Source organism: Zonotrichia albicollis, chromosome 13 (assembly GCF_047830755.1).
Source record: "Zonotrichia albicollis isolate bZonAlb1 chromosome 13, bZonAlb1.hap1, whole genome shotgun sequence".
Lineage (NCBI taxonomy): Eukaryota > Metazoa > Chordata > Aves > Passeriformes > Passerellidae > Zonotrichia > Zonotrichia albicollis.
The window spans coordinates 19,013,880-19,020,114 of NC_133831.1; the positions used below are offsets into that span (position 1 = coordinate 19,013,880).

Here is a 6,235-nt window from a genome sequence, read left to right on the forward strand (position 1 = left end):
TTTGTAATCTGTGTAGCCTGAAGGGCAAACAGGCAATACAGAGCCAGAAAAAAAAGTATAGTTATAATACTGTACAAGAAGGAATCAAAGTACCATTAAGAATATCCATGAAACAGTTATGCCACAAGTTCCAATTGAAATTAATTAAAAACTTATTTTAAAAAGGAGTCAGGGCTATCATAAGGAAAAGAAAGGCAATATTTAGTTCACTCTCCACATATAAAATTATTTTTAATGGGGAAGCATCACGCTTTCAGCTTGTCTTTGGACTTCAAACACTCTTGATTTTCTTCACAGAGAGTACAGCATGTCAGCAGAAGTCATATAGCTACTCAGAAGTTAAACAGCACTACAACTTAGAATGACAGACACACTGCATTTCATCATATTTCACTACACTTTTCAGCACCAAAGGAACCTAGTTGCTTAATGAACATTGGTCAAAAAATAAAAATAAATCAACTAACCCCCCTCCCCTAAATCCACAAAGAAACAAACCCATCACAAAACAGACAAAAATCCAACTCCAAAACTGCCCATGTTCAGATCTTACTGTGGAGATCCCAGCTTTGGAGAGAAAGAAGGGTTGTTGTTCAACATAGGGTGAGGAAGTCCCACAATTAAGTAGGGAAAAGGACATACTTTTGCTTCAGAGAAGTTAGCATTCGCAGCAAAGCAGATAAAATGCAAGCATTTCTCACAAACCAAACTGAATCACAAAAACTAAACAGAACCATATTAAAGTATGAAAACAACAGGACCACTTTAAAAAAAATAAAATGTTAAGGAACAGCTGTAATATGAAGCCCATTAGATGGGGAGGACAGGATTAGGAATCTAGGGAGTACACACAGCTGGTTTTATTGAGAAATGTTACCTCCTCATGCATAATAAAAACATTGTTAGTGTATCCCTACAGAAAGGGGAAAAAAATCAAAAGACTCAAGAAAGAAGGAGGGCCACTTTTGAGCAACAAGTGTTTACAGGATTTAAGCAGTAACCACAAAGGAGTACTTTTGATAGGACTCAAAAGGCTCAAAGTGGAGCAATTCCCCTACCCTTGCTGTTACAGGGAGCATCATAATCTGTCCATTATCAGAAAGAAATCAGTGTGAGTAAGGTTCTTGTATCAGGCCTCTCCTGATTCATGATGGTTATGCCCCCAAATAATGTAAAATATTGACTCAGTTGCAATTTAAAAATAAGTAACTTAAACATATGAGCCCACAGAAAAGGATTTAAAAACCAGATGCTGGTGACAGCTACAGATCTGTGCTGCTAAAGCTCATAGCTGTGACACTTTGCGTGTGAGACAATGGATGTTATGAAGGGAGCAGGGAAAAGCAGCTGAAGGTCTGGATTCTGGCATGCATACAAGCTGAGGGAAGGAACACAGCTCCCCTTCTCACCCAGCCCTGAACTGGTAAAGACTTCACCCTGACAGACACCCAGGAGAGTTTTATAACAGCTGTTTAGCAACAGGTGTAGTGTGTTAGTGCATTGTTAAAAATAGCAAAATTATCATCCATTGGACTGCTGGTTTTGTAAATAATTTATCACATTTCTTGGTTTTCTTTTACCCAGTGTAACCAGGCTACCACTAAAGGGACGGTTCTGCTCCCACATTTTCCTCCCACAAGCAGCAGCAGATTTCCAGCCCCTCCCTCACACAGGATGAGGACACTATGCAATTATCATATGACTCAGTTCAGCTCCCCTGCATGACAGAAGACTCTACTTCTGTTGAATTCTGAGGAGGAAAGCTTTCCATCAGACCAGCATGCTGAACCAATCTTTCTCCTTTCTGCTGCCACACCATCAGTAGAGCTGATGCAAACGGACAGGAAAGGCAAACAAGCAGCGTGGAAGCAGAAACAAACAGCGCAGCCCTTTTCACCAGGAGCCAGCAGTTACTCCAAGCAAGGTGAAATAAGAAATTACTCTGAAATCCAGCTGCAAATCTCTGTCCAAACATATCTGTCTGTAATGCAAGGATCTGCACAATGAGTCACAGCTAAGTGCAGTATTAACACATTTTACTTACAGTCTCCCACTGAAACTTCTTTCCTCACTCATTTTGTTGAGTAGCAATTCACAGTTTCCAAATCCTGGTTTCACTTTACAGTGTGTAGTTAATATCAGCATAAAAAACAAAAACTATCAATGACATGACACCTGCAAAACAAATTTAAAAAGAGTGCTCTTAGTTTGTATTTATTTGTCTACGTCTGTCCAAGTTCTCCTCTGAAGCAAACACACTCATGTGTGCTGCATGAATCACCTGGCTCTGGCTATTGAGGCTTCCTTTAGTTCCCCAGTATAAAAAGAATTATTTACAACTGTGGAGGATTTCTATGCTATCTTATGAACAGAATGTAGAACCTAGACCAAGTGTTCCTATCACTGTTGTCACAGGGAGGGAGAAAGCTCATCTTTGCTCCATAATATGGAAGTAGGAGCACATTAAGTGCAGTGAAGGCCTCTCCAGAGATGAACAGAATTACCTGTGCAGAATCACATGTCCAGAATTACCTCAGAGATGCAGTGAAAGACCAATGACAAAGTACAAGCCACCCACAAACCAGAATCCAAACCTCTGCAAAAGGCAGGGCCAGCATGTAAGAGACACAGCTATAAGATCTATGTGCATTGGAAATTCACACAGCAAGCCTGTGCACATCCTCAGTCAGTCTGCATTGCCACTCTCACACAGGAGCATATTTGGGTTGAAAAAATGCAGCCTCTTTGGAAGGGCTGTTTTGTGTCACTGTAAACATCTGCTGCATATATTACTCCCTGTAGGAATAAGCCTCCTACAGGAACCCAAAATCACTGGATGAGCCAGAATAGCTGTAGTGTAAAACACATGCAGAGGACAACCCCCTCGCCTCCTTGCTACTTTGGGGCACTGGGGTTCACATGGAACCACCCTGGGGCTCAGGGACAGCCTCAGCATGAATACATATACTTGCATATAAATATTTGTGCACATATACGTAGGCACACCAGGACCTGCTTTTAATACCTAATTGCCAAAGTACCAGGAAAGCTAATTTATGGCTAATTGTTCCACACAGTAATCATTGTCCCTCCCCTAAGAAAGCTTCCACAAACTCTTCCTCAAAAGATCACATCTTGGCCATATCAAGAGGTCTTCACACCGGGTTTGTTTTCCTTAATCTTCATGAAATAAATCCCCCCTCCTGTTCAAAGCAAATCTCCTCTTCTTACTTTGACAGACCCCTGGTTTTTTCTCTGGTAACCTTCAGCTTTTTTTCCTCCCAGTACAAGTCAGCAGCATTCACGTTTTTCTGTATTTTCTCCTTCATTCACACTAGTTATTAAGGCATCTTAGAACTATTTATTGGTCCTTGACATACAGAGCAACTGCAACATACAGGTGAGGTGAGTGAGGTCTCCTCAGGCAAATTTCCAGATAAAGCTGTTCCTGATCCTAACCTGGAATTCCCAACCTGAGGGCCGACAATGTCAGCCAGCACCCAGTGAGCAGGATGTGGCTCCTGGCACTAATTCCCTTATTCACACTGAGGTAAATCAATATAAACTTTAAGTACCTTACATTTACCCCTCATCCCTGGAGCCATCCAGTACTGTGTCCATCTTACACATAACTCTTTATTCACAAGCCTTAAACACTCTTGGCCTTGCACTAACTTTTTTTCCAGTGTTACAGGCTGAAATCTCCTACTCTATTTCAGTGGCATTGTCCTCTGCTATGACCACAGGAAAATGATACAAACAGTTTGAAAACTGATCATTAATAGTTCCTAATGCCAAGAGGTCTTTTCATTTCCTGTAAATCTTAGCGTATCTGGGGATGCCAACAAACTTTAGGATTCCCAAGACTGCATTTTGAACTTTTCCCAAAGCTGTAGGCTTCAAGAGAGAGGGCACAGTGAACCTCCATGTTCCCCATTGTGCAGGCTGCACTGCCTGCCCTGCCTTGTTGTTGTAAGGCTCCTTCAATTCCTATGGATGTCTGTAATTCTGCTCCCCATTAGTGCACCAACTGCCATACCTTCCAGAGTAATCAGCGTCACTCAGCCTCCACTTTCCTTCTTGGATTTCTCAGTTCCATTAATCTGAAAACAGATGAGAAATAGAGTAAATACTGACACTGGGAGCATCATATTAAACATGTCTTTGGTCTCCATTTGCTTATTGAAACAAGTGACAGCTTGCTTAGACCTGACTGGTCACCTTTTCAGATCATCTTTTAATGATCCAGTGCTAAATCCATTTTTCTTGACAATTTTATTTGCCCTGAGATGCTGATCAGTGAGCAGGCAAAGCAGACCAGCAGTATTAGCCCTGGTGTGCTGTGGGAGTACAGGCATGAGTAATGATATAGAAGCCTGTGCAGATGTGGCAGTGCTGGTTCAGCCCCAATACTTGTCTCTGTTCTCTGTGAGGAAGAAATTTCTGATAAAAGAATAAAATATATAGACATTAAAAAATTGTCTTGAATTTGACTTGTTTTGGATAAATTCATTGAGACCTTAGGCTGGGGTCCCAGCAGTGTGCACACCAGCCCTCTGAGCTGAGGGGCTCTGTAAGAAGCAGGTTGTTCCCCACTCTCCTTCTAGGCCATTAGCTATTCCTTTGATTAGTTTGCCTTCATCCCTCGAGGCCCTTCCCTGCACATAATGTGCCACACGCTGAATTACTCTTAGCTCAGTTTTCAGAGCACTGTAGAACACATTTTTCACTCTGGGCTGGTCCAATATGAAGTCATTTACTTCAGATTTCTTTTCCTTCCCCTGATTATTGAAAATGAAATATTACAAGTCACCTATTTTTTAGCTTCATTCAATTCTTCAAAAACTGTAGAATATCCTAATATCATGGAGATGGGTGAGAATTACATCCCAAGAACCCACAGAAACCAAATGTATGATTACATCCTTTGCAGTTCTGGGCTCCAAATTAGCCTGTCAGGTTTGCATGTAGTGCTTCCTCTGACTTCTGTGGGAATTGCACATATGAAACTAACAGAATAATCAGGCCCTGAAAATTTGAGCTTGTGTCCCCAAGCATATCTGCTACATTTTTAACTGATTCAGTGTGAGCTGCATCTGTGACCCCACAGCAACAGCAACAGCTGGGAGTATGTGCTGGCACCCAGAAAGCAAGTGCTGCCTTTCCACATGGGATATACTGCACTCTCCAACCTGCCCTGCTCGGATTTAAAGCACAAACTTAGCTATAATATAAAGGAAATCTTTCTGTTACCATGACATTGAGCAAGAAAATAAATATTAAGCTCCCTGGAAAATGAAAAAGAAGGTATCAGAGCATTTTAGCAAGTCTAATGGCAGAAGGCAGAACCATCACAGCACAGTGTAGAAGACAAATGAAAATGGTGATTTTAATAGCTTGAAATGAGAGGAAAATAATTAAATAATCTGCATACAGAAAATGGCACATTTCAGATACTCTTTGATCCAACCAAGTGTTAGAAAAGTGTCATTTTTACAATCCTAATATGGTTTTGAAAAGCTGCTTCTTTTTCTCCTGAATTCCCCAACTAAAGCATGGGATAAGAAGCAAAACTCACCACTCACTTCTTAGAAGATTAAAAAATTAGATTATTTAAATAAAACAAAAACAATCCCAAATAAAACCAGAAACAATTCTAAAACGCCAGGCATTTTACCTATTACCTGTAAGATGTTGCATTATTCCAAAAGAAATATGGATTAAAGTGTTTCATACCTGGTCCTGATGGTTCAGCATGCCAATTTTTCAAGTTCAGGCTGACTAGCCACTCAGGAAAGCAAAAGGTTATGTAGATTACCACATCTGAAAATGAAGGGTACATAAGCAGTTAGCATTGCACAAGCACACAGAGGCTGGCAAGAAGAAAATACAAGAGCCTCAAAAGGAAAACAAAATAATTACAGCACTTCAGATATACACTTGATATAAAGTTTCCAGAACACATATCTTACAGCCTTTTTTGTTAAAGTAGACAAAGGTATTAATATTTAAATTCCAGTCTTTATTTTCTGTACTTGAAGTTCTTTTTTTAACAGATGGTAGAGAACTTCCAATGATAATTCAGTAGAAATCTCTTCATTCAACAGATACAGGAGTTACAACGACTGCTGGGCTCAGAAATGTTGCACAATTTGTGTGCATCTCTCTTTAGGACAGCAGTGAAATCCTAATTCAATATGTGCACCTTTAAGGAGATGACCTTGCACTGGGATAT

At 40.4% G+C, this 6,235-nt stretch overlaps 1 long non-coding RNA gene across 1 annotated transcript; it reads right to left on the reverse strand.

Moving 5' to 3' along the window:
• Positions 1-2,044: 2,044 nt before the first annotated feature.
• LOC102072600 (uncharacterized) lies at positions 2,045-5,834 on the reverse strand. Its single transcript, XR_003380801.2, has 3 exons — positions 5,737-5,834; positions 4,040-4,103; positions 2,045-2,175 (listed from the first exon to the last, which is right to left on the reverse strand). It is a non-coding gene; the product is annotated as an uncharacterized LOC102072600 (long non-coding RNA).
• Between the last annotated feature and the right edge of the window lie 401 nt (positions 5,835-6,235).